We start from the raw sequence: 21,684 nt of genomic DNA on the forward strand, positions 1-21,684 counted from the left end.
TATTTTTGGGGACAGCTCCTTCTCTCTCCCCCAACTTAACGGGTGTATTCCTTTGGGCCTCAGTGAAATTTCCCTCCCCGGCATATGACGTGATGTCAGAAGCAGTTGTAGGATGCGTCAGCTTTGGTAAGGGTAATGACATTATACTGAGGTCAGCTGAAGACAAAGTATTACAGGCTGTGTCAGAAGCAATGGCACTGCATGTGCCGGGTATATCAACCATGTCATCAAGACCCCTGTCCCCGGCTACTAGTAAGTTACTTTCAGATCTTGGCACAGGGGTGGTTACAGAAGCTAGGGGACCCAGAGACGATCTCCTTACCCACTCAATTTCTTGGGAGATGCGTCGTTCAAGCGTTGTAATATCCTCGATAAGTAATGTTCCTGCTTTGGCAAAGTAGCTGTCCAGGGTGCTTTGGGGCTTCCCGGAAGCAAACATAGTCTTACTTCTAGTCTCCCTAGAGGTCATATTTCGAGTGCAGTAATTAGCAGCTAAAGAAAAATCTAGTAAAGGGAGTAGATATAGAGTGGCCCAGGTCCGCTCTCGTCCGTTCTCGAACGGCCTCAAATGGCCCGCTCTTTGCCCGGTCTTCGCCCCGAGCTACGTCCCGCGCGCGTTCCGCTAGCGCGTTCAGGCGGGGTCGAACAGAAGAACAGGCAGGCAAGAGGGGGTGGGGTCGGGAAGAGGAACCAGGTGAGTCTAATCAGCTGAGCGCTGAGCACCGTGGTCCTCGCAGTCCCGCAGCAGAGTAGTGAAGCAGCCTTCCCCCTTCAAACAGCAGAGCGTCCAGGCAGGTCCTGAGGCAGTGAGAGGCACAATGGGATTGAGCACCAACCAAGTTTTTAAGCAATCAGACCCAACGAGCGGCTCCCGCGAAGCGGGGGCCGCGAGGCGTGGCGTGGATGGTGGAGGCAGGAGCGGGAAGAGGAACCAGGTGAGTCTAATCAGCTGAGCGCTGAGCACCGTGGTCCTCGCAGTCCCGCAGCAGAGTAGTGAAGCAGCCTTTCCCCTTCAAACAGCAGAGCGTCCAGGCAGGTCCTGAGGCAGTGAGAGGCACAATGGGATTGAGCACCAACCAAGTTTTTAAGCAATCAGACCCAACGAGCGGCTCCCGCGAAGCGGGGGCCGTGAGGCGTGGCGTGGATGGTGGAGGCAGGAGCGGGAAGAGGAACCAGGTGAGTCTAATCTGCTGAGCGCTGAGCACCGTGGTCCTCGCAGTCCCGCAGCAGAGTAGTGAAGCAGCCTTCCCCCTTCAAACAGCAGAGCGTCCAGGCAGGTCCTGAGGCAGTGAGAGGCACAATGGGATTGAGCACCAACCAAGTTTTTAAGCAATCAGACCCAACGAGCGGCTCCCGCGAAGCGGGGGCCGCGAGGCGTGGCATGGATGGTGGAGGCAGGAGCGGGAAGAGGAACCAGGTGAGTCTAATCAGCTGAGCGCTGAGCACCGTGGTCCTCGCAGTCCCGCAGCAGAGTAGTGAAGCAGCCTTCCCCCATCAAACAGCAGAGCGTCCAGGCAGGTCCTGAGGCAGTGAGAGGCACAATGGGATTGAGCACCAACCAAGTTTTTAAGCAATCAGACCCAACGAGCGGCCCCCGCGAAGCGGGGGCCGCGAGGCGTGGCGTGGATGGTGGAGGCAGGAGCGGGAAGAGGAACCAGGTGAGTCTAATCAGCTGAGCGCTGAGCACCGTGGTCCTCGCAGTCCCGCAGCAGAGTAGTGAAGCAGCCTTCCCCCTTCAAACAGCAGAGCGTCCAGGCAGGTCCTGAGGCAGTGAGAGGCACAATGGGATTGAGCACCAACCAAGTTTTAAGCAATCAGACCCAACGAGCGGCTCCCGCGAAGCGGGGGCCGCGAGGCGTGGCGTGGATGGTGGAGGCAGGAGCGGGAAGAGGAACCAGGTGAGTCTAATTTGCTGAGCACTGAGCACCGTGGTCCTCGCAGTCCCGCAGCAGAGTAGTGAAGCAGCCTTCCCCCTTCAAACAGCAGAGCGTCCAGGCAGGTCCTGAGGCAGTGAGAGGCACAATGGGATTGAGCACCAACCAAGTTTTTAAGCAATCAGACCCAACGAGCGGCTCCCGCGAAGCGGGGGCCGCGAGGCGTGGCATGGATGGTGGAGGCAGGAGCGGGAAGAGGAACCAGGTGAGTCTAATCAGCTGAGCGCTGAGCACCGTGGTCCTCGCAGTCCCGCAGCAGAGTAGTGAAGCAGCCTTCCCCCATCAAACAGCAGAGCGTCCAGGCAGGTCCTGAGGCAGTGAGAGGCACAATGGGATTGAGCACCAACCAAGTTTTTAAGCAATCAGACCCAACGAGCGGCCCCCGCGAAGCGGGGGCCGCGAGGCGTGGCGTGGCGTGGATGGTGGAGGCAGGAGCGGGAAGAGGAACCAGGTGAGTCTAATCAGCTGAGCGCTGAGCACCGTGGTCCTCGCAGTCCCGCAGCAGAGTAGTGAAGCAGCCTTCCCCCTTCAAACAGCAGAGCGTCCAGGCAGGTCCTGAGGCAGTGAGAGGCACTGTTGGGGTGGGGGTACGCTCCATACATACACGGGTGGGGGTTCGCTCCATGCATACGAGGTGGGGGTAGGGTCCGTACATACACTGTTGGGGTGGGGGTACGCTCCGAACATACACGGGTGGGGGTACGGTCCGTACTTACACTGTTGGGGTGGGGGTACGCTCCATACGTCCGCGGGTGAGGGTACGGGTCGTACTTACACTGTTGGGGTGGGGGTATGCTCCATACATACGCAGGTGTGGGTTCGCTCCGTACATACACGGGTGGGGGTAGAGTCCGTACATACAATGTTGGGGTGGGGGTGCGCTCCGAACATACACGGGTGGGGGTACGGTCCGTACTTACACTGTTGGGGTGGGGGTACGCTCCATACGTCCGCGGGTGAGGGTACGGGTCGTACATTCACTGTTGGAGTGGGGGTACGCTCCATACATACACGGGAGTGGGTTCGCTCCATGCATACGAGGTGGGGGTAGGGTCTGTACATACACTGTTGGGGTGGGGGTATGCTCCGAACATACACGGGTGGGGGTACGGTTCGTACTTACACTGTTGGGGTGGGGGTACGCTCCATACCTCCGCGGGTGAGGGTACGGGTCGTACTTACACTGTTGGGGTGGGGGTACGCTCCATACATACGCAGGTGTGGGTTCGCTCCGTACATACACGGGTGGGGGTAGAGCCCGTACATACACTGTTGGGGTGGGGGTGCGCTCCGAACATACACGGGTGGGGGTACGGTCCGTACTTACACTGTTGGGGTGGGGGTACGCTCCATACGTCCGCGGGTGAGGGTACGGGTCGTACATTCACTGTTGGAGTGGGGGTATGCTCCATACATACACGGGAGTGGGTTCGCTCCATGCATACGAGGTGGGGGTAGGGTCTGTACATACACTGTTGGGGTGGGGGTATGCTCCGAACATACACGGGTGGGGGTACGGTTCGTACTTACACTGTTGGGGTGGGGGTACCCTCCATACGTCCGCGGGTGAGGGTACGGGTCGTACTTACACTGTTGGGGTGGGGGTACGCTCCATACATACGCAGGTGTGGGTTCGCTCCGTACATACACGGGTGGGGGTAGGGTCCGTACATACACTGTTGGGGTGGGGGTACGCTCCGTACTTACACTGTTGGGGTGGGGGTACGCTCCATACGTCCGCGGGTGAGGGTACGGGTCGTACTTACACGGTTGGGGTGGGGGTACGCTCCATACGTCCGCGGGTGAGGGTACGGAAAGTACTTACACTGTTGGGGTGGGGGTACGCTCCATGCATATGGGGGTGGGGGTACGGTCCGTACATATGCGTCCCCACGCTATGTGATGCTTGTGCGGGCCGTACCCAGGCCTTTGCCACGTGGGTACAGCCGTCCCGCCATTGTTGGGATGACGTAGGTGTGGGCGGGGTACGACTCGTACCCACGCTCTTAAGGCGTGGGTACGGGACGTACCTGTATGGTTGTGTTGCCGGTTCGCATCGTCAAGCACTTCCGTTGTGGCGGACGCTGGCTTTGCTGGACACGCCCCCACCTCCTCGTAGTGACCAGGGCCTGGGGGTCAGGTATGTCCAGGGCATGTGTGCTGTGTGACTTGGGTGGGGGTTTTGTGGCCTGCCCCTGGTCCTGCCCCCCCCCTTTCCCCCCTCCCTTTGTTGTTCTGACCTTCTGCGGCATCTGCGTCGTAACCTGTGGAGGAGGTCGACTGCTATGAGGGCCGGAATGACACGTAGGTTCGGGTCCATGTCTGTCCGTCACGTACAGGTACTCCTTGTTCGCGTCGTCCTGATTTCCCGGCAGTTTTTGGCTGGCGGAAAATATTCACCGTTCGGGATGACGTCGGTGCGAATCGTGATTCCTGGTTCGTGATTGGCAGGCTGCGTGCGTACCGACGTCGCGTCAGCGCTTTCCCAGATCACATTTTTATGGTTTTTTTAGTCGTTCGGGCTTTTGTTCGAAGCGTACGGAACTGTTGCGTCCGTGCGAATCGTACTTCCATGTTTGTATTTTGTTGCGACCGGGTACGCGTCGGACGGAGAATATGCTCCGTCCGACGGTTCGTACCCGGTTTTTACAGGATCGTAATCGGCACCATAATGTATTTTCCTCTTATACATTCTAGTTCTACCATATACTAGCCACTGTTTGAGAAATACACTGTACGGTATTCCACTGTACGCTATTTCACTGTATTCTCTTCCACTGTACAGTAACCCACTTTATGCCACTATAATACAAGCCACTCCACTCTACTCCTCACCACTGGAGGACACTCTCCTCCACTCTATATAAGTCTACTACACCTTATGGCACAAGACTCAATTTCACCCTATCCTCGTACACTCCCCTGTCCAACTCTATACTCACTCTATGCCTGTAGACTTCATTGTACAACATTTAATTCTACCATAAAACACTTTCTATGCTACAACACTGCACTCCACTCTATTTACTGCCTATTGTACCCCACTACACTACACTCCATGCTGCTCTACTCTATGACACACCAATGCACTCTATTCTACTTTAAGTTATGCCACTCCACTCGACTTTACTTCGCTCTTTAAAACTTTACCTTACCCTGAGCTACTGTACCACATTCCACTCAAAACAGCTCCACTGTTTGACACAATACTGTACTCTAAGCATCACCCATTTCACAACACTGTATGCCACTCTCCCACACTTCACTCCAGTCTAGACCCCATAAATTCCACTGTACAACACTGAAGTATACTTTATGCCTCTAAAGAACACACTACTCAACTCTATGCTGTGCTACAATATTCTAGTCCACTAAACAACACTATACGCAACTCTTTATATGCCACTGCACACCACTTAACTGCACTCAACTCTATGACACAGTATTCCACTCTACACCATTCCACTCTATGCCACTCTATGTCATTGTACTCTATAAAACTCTATATAACTGTATGCCATCCAAATCTGCCACACTCGACAACACTGTACTGTACTGTACACCACTCCACTCTACAAAACATGACTAAATTGTATGCCACACTAAACTGTCTACACTCTAATGTGCAACATGGTACTCCAATTTATGACACTTTACTTTAATGTCTGCTATGCCACTCCATTCTACTGTACTCCACACCACTATAGTCTATGACACTCCACTTCACTCAATGACACCACTCCACTCTACGCTTGCCCACTCCATTGTACTCCACTTCACTATACTACACTCTTCTACACTTTATCACACTCTATGCCACTGTACCATACTCTATGCCACTCCACTGTCCGACACTCCAGTCTACAGTATGCAACTTCACTCTATAACACTGTACTACACTCATTGTCCCTCTATGACACACTACTCCACTCTATGCCCATCCACTCTACCCCACTTTACTACACTGTATGACACTCTACAACACGCCACTCCTTTCTACAATACACCACTCCACTACATGCCACAGCACTCCACTCTACGACCCTCTCCTCTACAGCACTCTACGACACTCTGCATGATGATACACCACTCTATGGCACTGTACTTCATCCTATTGCTCTCTAAAACACTCTACTCCACTCTATGACAGTGTACAACATCCTTCTTTACTGTACAACACAGCTGTCCACTGTACAAGTCACTTCTCCACTCCGCAATACCTGACTCCACTATATGAGGCATCATGCCACTACACTCAATGACACTTTACTTCACTGTACGCCAAGCCACTTCACTATACTCTACTCAACTCTATTCCTCTCTAAAATGCTCCACTCTATGACAATAGACTTTACAACACTCTCAGCCACAGTAAACACTATAATCCACAGTACAGTATGACACTCCACATAACAACACTCCACTTGACGACACTGGACTCTAGACTTGAAACTCATTTTTATTAAACCTTTTTTTTAAAAAACATCAAAATTCTATGAAAAAAACAAAGTTAAAGCTTAGCTATAGTTAGGAAAACATACAAACTCTTTTCAGCTCACTAACCAGATAAATCTAAATATAACTCGCCACTCTACCATGCACTGTTCTCACACATAGTGAAGGAGAGTGAGTCACAATCAAAACAAGCCTTTTGTAACATATTAAGTAGCATACTACAGTAGTTATGCTTACTTGTAACAAAATTTAGTTCACAAACCTATGGGTGGAAGCATCCACCTACACCTCTTTCTTACTTTTCTAGGGAACATCCTCACATAAGAAAGTCTACTACGTAGTAGTAAATGTGGAAGAGACCTGGGGTAGCTGGAAAATTGGAATGCCTACTACTAAATGGGAAGGCTTTATGGATGAGTAAGGAGTATATTAAGGAGGGACACACCCACATGCCCAAAGGAGTAAGCCCCCTGCTAGCCACTAACTAAACTTCTTAAGTTACTACTGCCAAAGAGGAAACAAAACAGTGGTAAATTTACTCCAGCTCAGAGTTGGAGTAAGTCCAGTACCATGCATGGTGAAAAACTCAGTGACAAGCTTTATGAGCACACAAAATGTTCATGAATTTCTGGGTAGAAAGGCCAGCCCCAGTAGTGGCAATAGCACCTACCACAAGTAAACACAAGACCAACAAGTTGTTGTGGAGCAGGGATTACCCATAGACCTCTCCTTTAAATCAATTCAATTTCAATTCAATACGTCTTTATTCGATAATTTCAATCATAAAAGACACGGTACAATAATAAAAAGTGTCGTGAAAAGAATATTAACCTAAAAACATACAATTCTGATAAGGAAGGAATAATTCCATATAAAACCATATAAAACCATTTAAAAAAAAAAAAACCTACAATGGGAATACCCGCATGCCAGTAGTGTACTCAAATAGTAATTCCTGAAACAGGGAGATTTTTTCTTCGCAGTGCCCAGGACCAGCTAAGCAATTTCGTCACGGCAATAACAATATCTGCTTGTGTGTTTGTTAACAAAATGCGCAAAGCTGTCATACCCGATCTGCTGTCTATTAAGCACAACGGCTTCAGCCATCTTCGACGAGGGCCCTTGTAGGCCGGGCACACAAACAATATGTGAGTTATTAACTCCTCCTGGGATGAACACGAGGGGCAGTTAGTTTCTGACACCTTATTCCATTTTGCAGTGAAAGATCTTAACGGGAGAGTGCCCACTCTGAATTGGTGATATAATTTCCTGTCACCAGGTTTCGTAATCAGATTCCAGTAGGCCTCAACTTCCGCTGCAATCGTGTGTTCCAGAAAGATACCTGTGGGCGAATTACTGCCCACCACCGGCAGAGTCTTCTTAGTGTTCATATCCCAGTATAGTGCTTTATACTCTTCTTTATTGGGGAATGAGTTCCCTATCGGGTCTTCCCACAGGTGTCTAAGGCCCATGTCAAGCAGATTGCACTTAAGCTTCTGCAACCATTTAATTTTTGAAGACAGATCAGCATTTCTAATATACATTAAAGCATTAGCATAGGACGCCAATTCTGGGGTGGTCCATAGCCTCCTCCAGTATGCTAGAGGTCTAAATCCCGCCACCTCATCAATAGAAGTACAACCCAGGTCTAGTAACAAGAGCCTAATTGGAGTAGATTGTGGGAGGGTGGTCAATGTTCTCAGAAACTTGTTTTGTGCCGGAACTAGGGCTAGTACATTTTCGAACCCCCAAAGTTCTGCACCATAAATTATGGAGGCTCTTATTTTCCCATTATAAATCGTTATAGCAGGCCCTACCGGTTTAGTGATGGAAAGTCGATGTTGTTTTAGTAGGGCTCCTGCTAGCTGATTATGTCCAAGAACTAGGACATCTAACTGTGGTGTCCAGTTCATCCTCCTACCCATAGTCACTCCTAAGTATGTACAGGTATCAGTTTGTTCCAAAGGAGCTTTTTTCATTTCTACTCTGCCTTTTATTGATTTACGTTTATGCAGCTCCATGAACTTAGTAAATCTGTCCAGGGCTCGTTGAAGACCCGATTGAGTTTTAGATAAAATTAAAGTATGGTCTACAAACATTAAAAGGGGAACCCTTGAACCGGCAAGAGATGGAGCATCGGTTGGAAAATCAGTGTAATAAGTGATTACCCTGTTTATAAACAGGGAGAATAGGGTAGGGGCAAGCACACATCCTTGGTGCACTCCCTTATTAACTGGGAACCTATCAGTCAAGTCGCCCTGCTGTCCCCACCTTACCTGGGCATAGTTCGCCTCATGCAATTTGATAATGAAGCCTAGAATTTCCAGAGGCATCCCAGCCTCCTTTATGGAATCCCATAGCTTATGACGTGGCCCTAAATCAAATGCTGATTTTAGGTCAACAAAACCTGCATAAAGGGTCCCCCCTGCAAGGATTACGTATTCCAATAAATCATCCTAAATCTAAAAACTTGATCAATGGTGCGGACGTGGGGTCTGAAACCCGCTTGGTAGGTAGATAGAACATTCTGGTCTATTGCCCATTCATTAACCCTACCTAGCACAAGTCTTGCCACTATTTTCTGTAAAGTATCGATTAAGCTTATCGGCCTATAGTTACTAGGACTGGCATGGTCACCCTTTTTGTAAATGGGAATGATTTCAGCCCCATGCCATGTATCTGGAATTGGTGCACCTCTAGCAATTGCATTTATGATGATAAAAATATATCCCGTCCAGTTCTTCCTTTCATGTTTATAGATATCGGCCGGGATACAATCCGGGCCGGGGGCCCTCCCTGCTGATATCCCATCTAAGACCCTTTCTATCTCCCTTTTGTCGAATGTTAGAACATCCTCAGTGTTGATTTCAGGGTAAGTTGTTTCATTACCAGTCAGGGAGGCAAATTGAGCTTGATAATGCTCGACCCAGAGTTCAGGAGGTACATTATTAACTGGTGTAGGATCAATCATACCACTGCCCCATTTGACTAGTTGCCAAAATTTGATCCAGTTCTTCCCCTTGCTGGCATTGATTAAACTTACCCACCTATCCTCGTCAAAGGCCTTCTTAGCCTGCAATTGTGCTTTATTGTAATTTGCCCTTGCTATTTTGACCTTGTGAGGTACTCCTGACTTAATTGCATTTGAGAGGTGCTTAAATGCAACTCCACATGCCTCATCATACCACTTGGTTAATCGTTTTATATTATGCCTGTAAGGTCTTCTGTTTTTTGTAAACAGGGACTTTAATGTAGCACATAAATCCTCGTGAGCCTTCATAAGGTCTAGAGAAAAATTGTCTAGACTAACTATAGAGCCAATAGGGGATAAGGTGCCTTCAATAGTGGACTTAATCTGCTTTAGAGCACCTTTGTGTTCAAGGACTACTGCCCATTTCAGCCGTCGGCAATCTAGGGACATAGTTACATCACCTATTGCAGATTCCAGGGCAGCCTTAGGGTGATCCAGTCCCTTCCCAACTAAAGTTAGTAAGAGTGGATCGTGATCGCTCTCTGGTCTGTGATGGACCAACATGTCCACAAGTCTAGGCCATAGCTCCAAGCTAAGGAGGATATAATTGATTCTGCTGGTTCTGATCCCGTCAGAAAAGGTATTAATACCTTCCATGTCTGAGGGAGATCTCCCATTAGCTGCCCTAAGCCCCCTCCACAGGGTTAGACTTTTTAGCTGTAGTGCCGCCTCAGTCCATTTATTAACCGGTGGCAGCGATAGAGATGGTATCCCCCAATTCTGATCTTCCTCCATACTAAGGCTGTAATCATCTAAGCCTAGGGGCTCGAATGTGCAATTTAAATCACCTACGATAACCAGGACATATGAGCCATCTAAATCATTTACAAATGCATCCAAGAGGGCAATAGTTGGTGAAGCTTTTCCTCCCGCAATCCCTCTTGCATACACATTACATAATATAAAGTCTGGTTCCCCTTTAAATCATTCTTTGGTGTTTTTCAGCAGAGTCAAGGAGTGGTCACTGGAAATGTAATAAAAGCAGGGAAAGTGACGTACAGGAATATAATTTGTGTTAAACAGTGCAGCATTATTGGATTGAATTTGACACAGCCATTAAGAAAGACATTCAAAATGCTATCCTTTGCTCTCCTTTGGAGATTCTGCTGGAATCTGTCAGGAACCGGCCGCGGACCATAGAAGAATAAATCCAAGCCTTCTTGACAACCAGTTAATGGAGAATATCTATTTTATAACAGTGAAAGGCTGAGTGATGAGTGGAGAGGAGACTGATACATGAGAGAATGTGCGCTGCAGATTGCTGGCTCTGTGCTCGTCTTTGATAACAATTCTGCGAACAAATCTAGAACACGTTTCCTCCCGCCCTAAAAAAAAAGCTTTACTTTGAGCCTGAAATCAATGAATTTAGCCATTAGTAGAAACACTCTTGAAAAGGACTCTGGACATAGGGCCAGATTTATTTCTTAGCAGAGAGGGAACTCCATCACAACGGCGATGGAGTTCACTCCCCCACCAAGAATATGGTTTCTTTAAATCTAGGGGACCACAGTTTGACGATTGTGGAGATTATTCCATCGTCAAATTTCTTTAAAGGCCCAAAGAAGTAAGGGCCGTTGTAGGTTTGGCTATGAGTTCGCCCGGCTTATTTAGATGGGCAGACATATAGACGTTTTGAATCCCAGTCACTGCCAGGAAAAACCTGGCGTTAAGGAGTACTGAAGAGTGCTCAATGTGCCCTCGCATTGGAGGGAAACTCCTATAGTGAGAGGGCGCACTGTATTTTTTATTTTCAGAAAGTAAAATTCTGCTTTTGGATTTTCTTTTTGAAAATAGAATTTTTGTTTTACTTAACGTATGATTCTATCATGTTTGAAGGAGCCGTCCAGCAAAGTTACATTGCATTGGCAGGAATAGCCTTGACAGCGATTCCTGTAAATGCTTGAATCGTCCGTCGGGCCGACTTACATGTCAAAATCTGGCATCCATCAACTACGTCAGAGTGATGGAGTCATTTACTCTGTCGCCCTGGCATAGGACGGGCAGTCTGCCAAAAACGAAGGGGCTGATTACAATGTAGGGCAGACAGGCCGCCGATGGTGGTCCGCCCAACAGACAGACCATCAGTCCAACCGCCGCATAACAATGCAGGTAGTTAGACTGCAGAGGTCGGGGGAAAGACCACAGCCTCCGACAGGATTCAAGATCCCATGGGGGCGACGGTCAGAATCGTATTCCTACCATAGGGGCAGTGCCATTTCGAAATCCCTTTCCGACTGCCTTTTCATGGTGGTCTGATTGCCATGAAAAGGCAGCTGGAAAGGGAATTTTGGGGCCCCAAGCAGGGCCCCTTGAGCCACTTTAAAGTGGCAACGAGGGCACATGTAGTGCCCCCGACACATCCATGCACCATGTGACATGCACCACATGGTGACTGTCATAAGGTGCATGGATGTGCACAAAGTGCCCTTTTACACTGCAGCTTGTGCTGTAGCCTTTTTCCTAGGCCGCAATACGAGCCGCAGTGTAAAAGGGCACTTTTATGACCACCATCACTGGGCAGGTGAACCGCAGACTGCTTTTTCGGTCGGTCTCCTGACCACCGCAATAGCGGTCGGCGGACCCAACATTGTAATCGGCCCCATAATCAGAACCTTATTCTCAGGATTAAACTTGCAATGTGGTGCAAAATATATATTGACATTACAAACAGTGTATCTAGTTATTCTCATAGAAGTTCTGGTCACAGTATACTATTTATTTATCAACACTCTATGGCACTAAATTTCCAGTGCAGCGTTTGGCTGGGCTGTTCAAGTTGTCCTTAAATATATATAGACTATACAACGGAGAATATGTTTCAAGATGCGTAGTTTAATAATATTTATTTTTAATGTTTCTCTAAATACTGCATTACTGCAATACTGCACCATTTACCCACTTGGGAGGGATGGAAGGGTGAGCCTACCTTGCGGGAATTAAATTCACAGACTTCAGAGAGCCACATTTGCAAGCAGGGAACTTTTAGCTCACTGAGCCATCCACCATAAAATATTCTTGACTCTTTTTGATGAGCTAGAGCCCACATTTAAATATAACAATAGTGTTGCAACTGATGATCATAGAAGTACAACATTTAAATGCTCTGAACCACTGTCAAAGGCTCTGAACTGCTGTCAACTTCAACGCACTAAGGCCTGAATACGAGTTTCATGGTGTTGGTGTGATGCAAATTCTGCATCTGAAATTAATATTACTGTGCACACTAGTACCTTACCATAATGGGTTAGATCCCCACAAAATGGGGAATAATTGTGTCTCAGTTGTTTTACTGGGTGGAATTCCGCAAAGTGTTCCTTGATCCAAGGGATTACTGCTCACATTTAGCACCTGTTCAAAATAGATGCAAAAGAATGATATTTTAGCATTGTCGTGAGGGTGACCAATAGTACTAATAGAAGTTTCAACCATGGTACATTACACTCCAAAACAAAAGGATTCAAATTGCTGACATCAGGATGCACTCCCATCCCCACTGTAATGAAGATAGGTCTCATAATGTCATTAAAGATATATCAGAGAACGTGCTGACTGCAACAGATAAGATACATCAGCTAGAAAACAAACATTGCTAAAGCCACTAGTTATGGCACGGGACACAAGCCGTTCGGTTTGTTTTGTCATGGTTTTTTCAAAACTGTATTGAAAGGAAAGCTACTGGTCCCTCTTCAGTCTAAAACTTTGTCTAAAAGCAAAAGTATTTTTGGTCTAAAAAATTACACATCCACATAGTAGACCTTCGCACTTAAGAGATCATCTACCTTGTGTGTGGATGTGCTCATGTGAGAGACCAAAATGCCAGCACTTAAATTTAGGCAATAGATGAATGGGCTAGCAATTACCCATGCCTATGCTGCAGTGGGCAGGTAAAAAAATGCAAATGACAGAATAGCTGACCAATGGATGACTGGGGCTGGCTGAGACCCTTATAAGTAAGTATATTAGACATATAATTTCAGTAAAATCAAAACACCAGACCTAAACATTTTGCATCACAGCTGAAATGTCTTCAACAGGTGCAAAGGGGAAGCATGCTACACAGACACAGTAACACAGAAACACATATAATTTGTCAGATAGGCTACTACAAATCAGAGTACACATTTTCATTGAAACAAAGTACATGAAACACAACGCACAAATTAAAACTTTCAGGTGTAAATTTATCAACGGGTGGTATCGCTTTGTAAAAAAACAAGAAGAGACAAAAGAGACGCAACTCGTAAGTTTGATTTATCAAGCCACGCAAGGCCACCTTGTGTAGCCTTGCGTGGCTTGATAAGTCTAGATTAACGCAACGCAGGGCAGATCACTGTGTTGCGTCACTCTGCCCCACAGAGGCATTCCATGGGGGAGCACGGGTGTTCCCACACACCACCCATGGATTTTGGTGTATTCCCAGATTTACCATCTGTGGTAAACCTGGGATTGTGTAAAAATGCTGTGCCTCCCCAATTTTAGACATAACAAGAAGAAATATCTTTATTTTACTTCGTAACTTTCTCTTTCTATGTGTGCTGCATTCTTCAAGGGTGCCTGCATTGGTGCTAGGTAGCACATTGTGTTCCAGCACTGGGAAATACATGAATGCGCTGTATATTTTTAAGTAGAGCGCATTGCTGCTCTTTCCCTTCTACGCAGCGCAGTAAGGTGACTTGCTGCTCTGCGCTGCATGATTATTTGATAAATATGCACCTCAGTCCTCACTACCAAACTGCAGACGTGTAGCAAGACAACTGGGTATGAAGTTTACAGTTGCCTGCTAACAGCAGCTTTATACTCACTTCAGATGTTAAAAGTGTTTGAAATACATTCTTGACTTTACAGCACAAACAACAGTGCTTTGTTATTTTCATATGTACATTTGGATGTTGTTCCAAATAAAATTAGAAACTCCACTTAAAAGTAGCAGTGGGTAGCAGTGGCATCAGGCTGATGAATTGCTGCAACCCAGAGTGCATGACACTGAAAACACCCAATATTTGTCCTGCCGACTGACTAAAAATGTGAATAAAGCTGGCAGTAAAACTAATGGCTGAAGGGGCTTATTGGTCACTCCACTCTGTATGCTTCCGGGGGGGGGGGGGGGGGGGGCAGAACAACAAGAAGAGTGACACTTCCAGCAACCAATGGCTGAATGCCCTTACTCATTCCTCCACACTGTATGGTGCCTATGGGCTTAATGAACCACAATGTGGATGACACTGTCAATAACCAATGGCTGAAGGCGCTTAGTGGTTCCCAAACTCTGTATGGTGCCTGCGGGCAGAACCACAATGTGGATGACACTGTTAATAACCAATGGCTGAAGGTGCTTACTGGTTCTCCAACTCTGTATGGTGCCAGTGGGCTGAACTATAAGGTTGATGGCACTGTTAATAACCAATGGCTGAAGGTGCTTATTGGTTCCCCAACTCTGTATGGTGCCTGTGGGCTGAACCACAATGCGGATGACACTGTTAATAACCGATGTCTGAAGATGCTTACTGGTTCCCCAACTCAAGAGGGTACCTGTGGGCTGAACCACAATGCAGATGACACTGTTAATAACCAATGGCTGAAGGTGCTTTCTGATTCCCCAACTCTGTATGGTGCCTGTGGGCTGAACCACAATGCTGATAACACTGTTAATAACCAATGGCTGAAGGTGCTTGCTGGTTCCCCAACTCTGTATGGTGCTTGTGGGCTGAACCACAATGCGGATGACACTTTTAATAACCAATGGCTGAAGATGCTTACTGATACCCCAACTCTGTATGGTGCCTGTGGGCTGAATGAACTACAATGCCGATGGCACTGTTAATAACCAATGGCTGAAGGTTCTTACTGGTTTGCCAACTCTATCTGGTGCCTGTGGGCTGTACCACAATGCGGCTGACACTGTTAATAACCAATGGCTGAAGGTGCTTACTGGTTCCTCAATTCTGTATGGTGCTTGTGGGCTGAACCATAAGGTGAATGACACTTCCCGAGATAATTTTATGCAGCCTAATACATTGCCATGTTAAACTCTTGAACAAACGATCTTCCATCAGACACTATGCATTCCTCCGATTTAATGAATAACGGCATTAACACTGCATATAATTAGCCCTCAACTGTCTACAAATCTCAATGTTTTGGCAGGAGGCCATGTATTCTTTGCAACTAGTAGTATCCAGTTGCCTTCCCTAAATCAAACAAGGAGTACAAGTCTTAGAATCATTCGATTCATGTAATGAAAGTCCAGATTAAAATATTTTTTAAATTAACTATGCCGACCCCCATATAAATATTGATTCTAGAGCGCTGTGTCTAATCCAGTAAGTCAGAGCTTGACTTTCAAAAGTCTTCTTTATATCATAATGCATTAGAAAAATAATGTCTGGGTAATGTGTGGTGTGCCTTACTTTTAGGCTGATTGCATCATTATAGTACTGTTTCTAATATTTTTCGAGGACTGATAAAAATAAAAGCTTCCCTTTATTTGGTAAAAAGTTTGCATTCCAACTATCCACCCATGGCAGCCTACCTGCTGCAGAGTAACACAAGGAAGCGATTTGTTCTACCTTTCATTAGTCTAGATTTTTCAAGCCACTGAGGGCCACACAAGGTGGCCTTGAGTGGCTTGATAAATCCAGTTGCGGATCCTGGAGGGAGTGCTGCGGGGCGGTGAGGCGGGCCGGGGGAGGGGCAGGGTGGAGGGTAGTAAACTCCGGCATACGTTAAGTAAATAAATAAATAAATAAAAAGAATTACATTGCGCGTTCTGCAGCGCAAATGGCGTTATATATGGCCAATAATAAAAATTTTAAAATGTGTTTTACAACCACAACATACTTTAGTGTTATTCCTTAGTATCCGACCCAGTGGTGGTATTATAAGTTTTCATTACTAGCTGCCACACTCCTGGCTTCTCCCAAAGATGGCTGCAGCCTTCCCAGAACTTCAGTCTCCTGACCCATTCCAAAGATGGCTGCAGCCTTCCCAAAGCTTCAGGCTCCTGATACCTCCCAAAGATGGCTGCAGCCTTCCCAAAGCTCCAGGCTTCCGTCCCCTCCCAAAGATGGCTGCAGCCTTCCCATAGCTTCAGGTTCCTGGCTTCTCCCAAATATGGCTCCTGGCTCCTCCTAAAAATGGCTGCAGCCTTCCCATAGCTTCATTCTCATGGCTCCTCCCAAAGATGACTGCAGCCTTCCCATAGCTTTAGGGAGTTTTCTAACTTCATCTCTATGCAGTGTAGAATCTAGCAGTTGATGGTAGCAGAGGAGGTGCTCTCTAGTGGGCTCCTGGACACATCAGCTAGAAAGGCAACTGGGAGGAATGCAATACTTCAACAGGTCTAAATAGCTTCCATCTTGTTTTGAGGGGAGGTGAGAATTTAGGATGGGGAAGTTCATTGTATAGAAAACATGAGGAATCATAGCATTTGTGCGTCTAAACAAAAAGACAATCCCAGCCAACCTGCCAGTTGTACAGAGGCACAGACGTATGCCAAACAGTAGCACCATGTTGTAGTGACCCTGGTCTGCAAACGTTTTTATTCTTCACAAAAAAAACTCTATAGTAACTGTTTGTTTCTGGAAAACAAACAAAAAAAAAACAAATGGCCCTGGTGTGGTGAGAGTTCTTTTGCATTGTTGCTTGTTCTGGACCTTCATGCTTTTCCTTGAATATTATACATCAGAAGGACCACCCCAAATAGGGCAGTCCTTCTGCTGTCCATTGACCGATGGCCTTGTGGTGGACTGTCCATCAGTGAAACTTTCCCAATGGCAAAGCCATGCCTCCAGAAACTTGAGGGCATATTTACAAGGAAGCCTTCCTGGCTTAATGCTTCACTCTGCCACTTCAGAAACGCAGGGCTGCACCATACTTACAAGAATACAGTGCAGCCCCTGAGGTTTGCCCCTGCGCTGGCGCTACACTTAGCCGCCTAGTGCCAATGGAGCACCCTTGCACCATAGTGCAAGGGGTCTGTATGCAGCACACATAGATGTTGCAAACCTGCATTTTCAAAAAATTATTGTTTATGTGCAGGAAGGGGGACTTTGCAGCACACATGAAAACAGCAAAAACTAGGAGAAATTAAACATTTCTCCTCGTTGAACCAGGGTAAGACCAGGTCCCTGGTCTTAATTCTGGCGCTGCCTCCTATTTACGCCTCCCTTGTAAATAGGGGGCAGTCTCAGAATCAATGGGTGTTCAGGTGGACCGCCCACAGCAACACCCATTACCCACCCCTTTCACACCAAGCATAGCGTGAAAGGGGGCCATATTTACAAAGCAGCATTAAGCCACTTTAAGTGGCTTAATTCTGCCTCGTAAATAAGGTGAAGCCCCTATCGCCACTGGAACATCGTAAAAAGTGACTTTCCCTTGGCGATAGGGGCTTGTAAATATGCCCCTTGGTGTTTTCCCATGCAGAATGAGGGGGGCAAACTGTGAAACTGGCGGGGAGGGAGTCTTGCCAATTTATGATGGGCTCCCACAAGGTCAAATTCTAAATGAGTGTGAGACACTGGCCTCAACCTACTTGTGAAATTTCCAAGCACATGCATCAGATTTAGTCAAAATCAGGAGTAAAAAGCAGAGAAAGCATCAAGCACCAGCGAAAGTTTAACAATTACCTTACCATTTGAAAAAAGGTGTACTAAATATGTAAATATGCTGTATGATTGTGGTAAAGGAGCATATAATGGGGAGAAAAAATATCCACTTCTCCTAGTCCTGCACAACCACCAATAATAGACATTCCCGAATGTTACATTGTCTGATGATGCCCATAGGGGCTTTGAGATGCATTTTGACAACATTCCCTGGATGTCTTTTTACGTTAGTGAAAGTGATGTATCATTAACTTTGTTTGAGGATTTGGTTAATGTTAATGCACAAAAATATGGATATATTAAATATGCTTCATACAAATTTGCTATTGTTAAATGATGTTGAAAATATGTTGTGTTGGTTTCTTTTTCTCAGGTTAGCCGGCCATACCAGTGGGGACGCCAAAACGGCAGCCAGGTCGATTATGCACAGACCAACAGGATCCAGAGATTGATTAAACCTGTTGAATCTAATCTGTTGCTTGCCTCTGTCTGCTAAGCCTCAGCTTCACTTCCAAGGCATGAATGATGTCTTTGCATGAAGATGTGTTCTATTCAACTATTAAAAAAGGCAGAACACTAAATATTGTGCTGAGTAATTCATTCTCTGTCCTTACAAATATATGCAAATAAAATAAACTGAGCCTGTCTGTGACAATATGGGTAATCTTTGTACTAAAGAACATTTCCTTATTTGAGAATAGATGTTGAAACATGTTGTTTACCACAGAACGTCTGTCAGACTATGGAAATTCCTCCCTCCAAACATGGCTGCGGTTTTCCCCTAACATTTGGCCTGATTTAGAACTTGGGGGGAGGGAGGGGAAGGGATTACTCCGTCACAAATATGACGAACATCTCATCCGTCTCATTAGAAGTTCATTATATGCTATGGCACTTGCAATGAGGTAGATAGGATATCTTTAATGTGTGTGACGGAGTACCCATTGGCCAAATTCTAAATAAAGCCCTAAGGGGCAGATTTACAAGGCCCTTGCCAAATGTTTGAGCCACGGTTGCGTCACTTTTTGTGATGCAGCAGCAGCAGCATACAAATGCAGCCCATTTACAATGTGACGCTTCTAGAGAGATACATCACGTTGTAAAGCCCTGAGTCACATCATACCTGCATCAGGTATAATGTATGCAGGGTGGGTGTACCCACGCAAGAAAAGCTTCGTAGAAGTGACACAGTGAAATCTACAAGATTTCACTGCGCCACTTCTAGGGCACCACTGCGTCAAAACCTTACACCTGCTTGGAGTAGGAGTCAGGAGTGACGCAGCACAATGAAGATAGGCCCCCCCCATGCATTGCTGGAGTTGCATGGTGCTTGCGACACGACTCCAGCAATGCGTGACTTTTGCGCCAACAGATGCATCACAATTTCTGATGCATCTGTCAATCCTTGCGCCATGGTGTCCGTATTTTAAATACTGCGCATCCATGGTGGCGCAAGGGTTTCTCAGGGTGGCGCAGGGAAAGTGACGCATCTGTACATATGCATCACTTTCTTGTAAATGTGCCCCTAAGTCTTTAAGAAAGACAGACATATCATATGAAGGTGATTTCTCATGGGCTTCTCTGCACACTTGGGAGAGAGGAGCTGCAGGTCATAGGGTGCTGCAGCCGCTCTCGTTGTCCTCCATCTTGTTTTCAGGAGCAGGACATGGTGGTTGTGGCAGGCATAATGGCTTCCAACAGAAAAAACAAGGAACCCTAGTAATTGCACATCAATACTAAGCAATGGCACTTAAACTTGCCTATCTCACAGCCCTTTGAGTGGACATCAGCAGAAAGACCTTTTTTTTTTTTTTAGATAAGCCTCTCTCCAGATAGACCTAACAGATTTCAAGATCCCTATGGAATGCGTTAAACTAAGATGGGGTCAATTGCCATCTCTAAAGGTTATTAGAAAAGACCTCAAATGGAAAAGGAACCCCAGAAGTAAGATATAAATCACACAGTTTAAAAATAGGGCAAGAAAAGAACATACACCAATTAGCCCGGATTTCTGTTAATTTGCGAAAACAGGACTAGCTCCCAGTGGAGAATTGTCTGTTCTTTAGGGTGCTCTTTGCTCTTTTCTCTTTCCAAATATTTTATGTGGCTACAAGCTGTCTGTGCACCTTATCTTTACCTCTTCAACTGGTGGCAAAGACCTCCTGCGCCCGACAGTGCTTAATTTGAGGTTGATCGGCACCGGCACTTAATTGCCTACACCTGCGCTTCTGACAGTCTGTCTCAAGGTGGCTTGTCTGCTAATTTCGAAATGACCACAACAGGTAATTATTAATTCAATCAACATTAAAAATGACTATTATCTGTATTAACTGCCGCCCAAACCATTCTTTTAGCTTTATCAGACTTGTAGAAACGTGATGGTTAGTATTTGTGTTTGTTCTGTCATTGAAAGCATGGCAGGGGCACTGTGTGGTGCAAGCTGCTGTGGCCTCCTAGCGAGAGCCCTGGAACTTATTCTTTTACAAATTAAGCACTGAGTCACTCCATAAAAAGACTGCCTGCCCCACCTTCGGCATCATTAGTTTTCTTATATTTCGGTGTCTATTTTGGATTCAGCATCTTCTTACATAGTAGCTCAGCTTCTTGTACTTTGGGTTACTATTTATCGAGTGTACCATATCTGCAGTTCAATAACATCCACAGCTTGTACTTTTTTTTTTTTTATTTATTTTTTAATAACACGGTTTGTTTCAAATTAGCTGTCCTTCCACTCGGCTGCCGAGGACACGTTTCTGTATTGGCCATTTCACACTCAATTGACAGTTTAATCTCTTTTTTCAAACAAACTGACCGTTTCTCGCCTTTTCCTCGCTCAAATGTCTGTTTTAAAAATTGGATATTTCTTTCTGCATTTTAGCTCTCTTTCAGACACATCCTCAATTTATCTTTAAAATAATTATACAATAATTAATTAAATAAGTTAGATAAGACCAGCATTCCCAGAATAAATAATTGTATAAATAATTAATTAAATAATTACGATTAACCACCATTCCCAGGATAAATAATTGTATAATTAATTCATTAGTTAAATAATTTTGATAACCTGCTTTCCCAGAATAAATAAAACAATTTATAAACACTCTAATACTAAGGAATGACAATCATCACCAGTATAAAGAGAAATTTGATCTAATAAAAGTGAATACTTGGAACACAAAAAAATGCCAACACCAAGGAACTAGGACAGGATATTTAAAAGAAATAATAGGACATGATAATTGGTTAACGTAAAGCTTGTATTCAAGGGCATAGATAGTATCATTCACTGCAAGTCTGAATTTTTAAAAGGTAATAATAGACCTTGACGCAAAGAGTGCGTTCAAGGGCATAGATAGTATCAGTCACTGAAGGGCACTTTCAGCAGTAATTACGCGAGTACCATTTCCATTAAAACATAAACGCGGACAAAATAGCGGAGGAAACTCCTCAAGAGGCGTTATATGCGTTATAGGCGTTATAAAAGGAGCAAATCTGATTCCTGCAGGCAATAACGCCCGAGAGATAGCTTTCCCCTCCAGTCTCTCTGAAAATGCTTCTAAAACCTTTAAAGACAACCTGCTTAGGAAAAACCCTGAAACACTTATCTCAGACCCCTCCTTCAACTAAAAAAACGGAGTGATTATAAACGGTTTAA

The 21,684-nt window shown here is 45.9% G+C and overlaps 1 long non-coding RNA gene across 1 annotated transcript in view; it reads left to right on the forward strand.

Annotated features, from left to right (window-relative positions):
* The window catches only part of LOC146812392 (uncharacterized), a 153,519-nt gene extending 134,912 nt beyond the window's left edge, over window positions 1-18,607 (forward strand). Inside the window, exon 3 of the long non-coding RNA XR_014966844.1 lies at window positions 18,400-18,607. This is a non-coding gene — a long non-coding RNA (uncharacterized LOC146812392). The remainder of the gene's footprint in view (window positions 1-18,399) is intronic.
* Window positions 18,608-21,684: the final 3,077 nt, after the last annotated feature.

This window comes from Triturus cristatus, chromosome 7 (genome assembly GCF_964204655.1).
Source record: "Triturus cristatus chromosome 7, aTriCri1.1, whole genome shotgun sequence".
NCBI lineage: Eukaryota > Metazoa > Chordata > Amphibia > Caudata > Salamandridae > Triturus > Triturus cristatus.